Source organism: Aedes aegypti, chromosome 2 (assembly GCF_002204515.2).
Source record: "Aedes aegypti strain LVP_AGWG chromosome 2, AaegL5.0 Primary Assembly, whole genome shotgun sequence".
NCBI classification, from domain to species: domain Eukaryota; kingdom Metazoa; phylum Arthropoda; class Insecta; order Diptera; family Culicidae; genus Aedes; species Aedes aegypti.
This window is the reverse complement of record NC_035108.1, coordinates 424,647,151-424,651,020: the sequence shown is the minus strand read 5'-3', so window position 1 is coordinate 424,651,020 and position 3,870 is coordinate 424,647,151. Positions and strand designations below refer to the sequence as shown.

General features: G+C 42.7%; 1 non-coding gene across 1 annotated transcript; it reads left to right on the top strand.

Moving 5' to 3' along the window:
* Positions 1-3,457: 3,457 nt before the first annotated feature.
* On the top strand, positions 3,458-3,529 carry Trnad-guc. The gene has a single exon. It is a non-coding gene; the product is annotated as a tRNA-Asp (tRNA).
* Positions 3,530-3,870: the final 341 nt, after the last annotated feature.

Here is a 3,870-nt window from a genome sequence, read left to right as displayed (position 1 = left end):
GTAGAAGGAGTTGGAACAGACGCCGTTCAGCTGGATCAGAGTCGTTCAAGTCAGCTCGCAAGGCTTACAAGAAGGCTCTTCGTTCTGCTGAACGATCCGGCTGGAAAAACCTTTGTACAAATGTGTCCAGTTTGAGTGAAGTCAGTCGGTTGAACAAAATTCTTGCAAAATCTAAGGATTTCCAAGTGAACGAAATTCGCTTACCTAATGGTGACTTTACTTCTTCCGATGAAGAAGTTTTAGAATGTTTATTCAATACACACTTCCCCGGATGTGTGGACATAGCATCTACGGATGAACCAAATGTCTTTTCATGTAGTTACGAGTCTCTGGCCTCGGCTCGCAGTATCGTAACTACTGAATCGATTCAATGGGCACTTAATAGTTTTGCTCCTTTCAAATCTCCAGGAGCAGATGGGATTTATCCTGTTCTGCTCCAAAAGGGATTTGAGTTTATCAAACATGTTTTGAAAAAGCTACTTGTAAGCAGTTTTGCTACCGGGTACATTCCCAAATCCTGGCGTGATATTACTGTAAAGTTTATCCCAAAAGGAGGACGTGCGTCGTATGATGAAGCGAAGAGTTTTAGACCAATCAGTCTGACCTCTTTTCTTCTGAAATGTCTGGAACGGATTATCGATCATCACATCCGTGATGTTTATTTGGCAAACATGCCTCTTCATGTGAATCAACATGCTTACCAATCTGGAAAGTCCACTGTGACTCTTTTACACAAAGTTGTATACGATATCGAGAAAGCATTCACTCAGAAGCAATCGTGCTTGGGTGTTTTCTTGGATATTGAGGGTGCCTTTGATAACGTGTCTTTCGACGCCATATTGGAAGCCGCACGAAACCATGGGCTACCTACAATGATTACCAATTGGATTCATCAAATGCTCAAAAACCGACATCTCTTCTCGACATTGCGTCAAGCAGCGATTCGAAAATTGAGTGTTTGCGGATGCCCCCAAGGGGGAGTCTTGTCACCACTTTTGTGGAATCTCGTAGCAGATACGCTATTGAGGCAACTCAATAATAGCGGTTTTCCAACATATGGATTTGCCGACGACTATCTAGCTCTGATAGTTGGTATGTGCATAAGCACCCTATTCGACCTGATGCAAAGTGCTCTTCAGGTAGTCGAGAGTTGGTGTCGCCAATATGGCCTTTCGGTTAACCCGAATAAAACATCTATTGTTCTTTTTACGGAAAGACGAAACCGCGATGGAATTCGACCTTTACGTCTTTTTGGCACTGAGATTAATGTGACTGATCAAGTAAAGTATGTCGGAGTCATTCTAGATTCCAAACTTTCATGGACACCTCACATTGATTTCAGAGTCAAAAAAGCTTGCATGGCCTTCGGTCAATGCCGGCGAACCTTTGGTAAAACTTGGGGCCTCAAACCCAAATATATCAAATGGATTTACACAACAGTTGTTCGACCAATATTGGCATATGGATGTCTTGTGTGGTGGCAAAAGGGCGAAGTGAGAACAATCCAATCAAAATTGGGCCATCTCCAAAGGATGTGCTTGATGGCGATGTCTGGTGCGTTCTCTACAACTCCCACAGCAGCGCTCGAGGCCCTTTTCGACGTTGCGCCACTACACATATATCTTAAACAAGAAGCACTTTCTTGCTCTACTGGAGAAAAATCCAGTGAATCGTAGATCTACACACACTTCGTTGTTTCCACTTTTGGTGAATTGGGACAAAATTGTCCTTGCTCCAAGTGATCTCACAATTGCTTGTAACTTTCCTTACAGGACATTTATCACACAATTCCCTTCACGGGAAGAGTGGACGTCTGGCTATTTGGAAAGAAGTATATCAAACAATATAGTATGTTACACTGATGGCTCCCTTCTTGAAGGTAGAGCTGGTGCAGGAGTATATTCTCGTGAGCTAAGGCTGAATCAGTTTTACTCACTTGGTAGAAACTGCACCGTTTTTCAGGCGGAAATATTTGCTCTTATGTGTGGAGTGCAATCAGCACTTCAACAGCGCGTAATGGGTAAAGTCATATACTTCTGTTCAGATAGTCAGGCTGCTATAAAAGCTCTCGCTTCGGCCAACTCAAGGTCGAAGCTTGTTATCGCATGTCGAACTCAAATTGAGGAACTGAATTCAGTCAACTCTGTAAACCTTGTATGGGTACCTGGCCATTCTTCCATCGCTGGAAATGAATTGGCTGATGAGCTAGCTCGCGATGGAGCATCGCATGACTTCATTGGCCCTGAGCCGGCTATTCCAATTTAGCAGTGCTGGGTGAAGCTTCAGATAAACTCTTGGGCGGCAACTCAGCACAAGCAATATTGGAATAGTTTGTAGTCGTGTCGTCAAACAAAATTGTATATTACTGAGCCATCTCCAAAGGTGGCGAAGTATTTAACAAATCTGTCAAAGCAGAATTGCAGTCTCTTGGTCAGAGCGTTGACAGGCCACTGCCGACTCAACTATCACATGGCAAATATTCAGCGTGCTGACTCATTTGTGTGTGATAGTTGTGACTCCGATTATGGAACTTCATATCACCTGATATGTAACTGTCTAGTTTTTGCGCAAATGCGATTCCAATTACTTGGTAAACACTTATGTGAACTGTCCTAGTGAACAGCGCGCGCCCATTATGTTTGTGCCTCCTAACAGCTCTGGCCATGCTGCTCTGGGTGCACTGATTCGGAATGACAGAGCTGCCGCCTGTCACGAGCGTGAGTAGACAAGAAACCGAAAACAAGAGAACGAGTGATACAAGTGAAATACCTACTGCTAAATTAAGTTGAATTTGGTAATAATCCTGTTAAATTAATACTTAAACCTAAAATAAGTGTATTGAAATCAGGTACATGAGCCATTCGCTTATATATATTCCCAAAACTAATGTATTTCTATAACTAGTTCTTTAAACTATTGTACAAAGTATTGTGCCAACCGTTGAATCCCCAACCTACAAGATCCTACACCTAAGTCGATACGGGTAAGAGTATTTAAACTATAAAACTGCTTCAAAATACTTAAAAAAAGATCATTGTAGCTGCACAGGAATACCAACACCTTTTCCAAACCCTAAGACCCATCCGGATTAGACTAGGGGAATTAAACGTAAGTCGAACCTTTGAACATAAATGAATTATCTACAGCTAAACTACCTATATAATATAATATGTACTTATGACTACACTTATGTTAAAAGTTATATACCAAATTACCATGCAATCTGTATTCTTAAACAAAATTTATATTTCATCCTTCATTCCATGCAGGAATTTATTAATCTCCCGTAATAAAGAGCTGTAAACTACAGATTGCTCCGGAGGTTAACTATACGGAAGAATCCCCCTTTCAGTCTGAGTGACTGTTTGTCGTGACGAAATTCGACAAATTAATAAATTCGTTGGTGAAGCCGCACATGTTTGTAGTGCTGTTAAACATCGACATGAAGACCGGCCACTCCTCGATAGTATAGTGGTCAGTATCCCCGCCTGTCACGCGGGAGACCGGGGTTCAATTCCCCGTCGGGGAGCCACTGCGCAGCATGCTCCTTTGGTGTTTCCCTGAATTCCACCCTGTTAAAAGGCCCCGATCAACTTTGTTCCTTGCTGTCGATCCTGTTGCAATTTAGAGAGAACATAGTTGGCCTTACCGGAGACATACGGGAAATGTTCCACCAGGTACGCATTCAAGATGACGATCAACAGTGCCAGCGCTTCCTGTGGTGGAACGAAAAAGGAGAAGTTGTGGTCTATGTAATGCAAGTCATGACCTTTGGTGCCTGCTGCTCACCCAGTTGCGCGCAATTTGTAAAAAATAGCAATGCAGAGCGTTATACAGCGGAGTTTCCAAAGGCAGCTCAAATAATCCAGA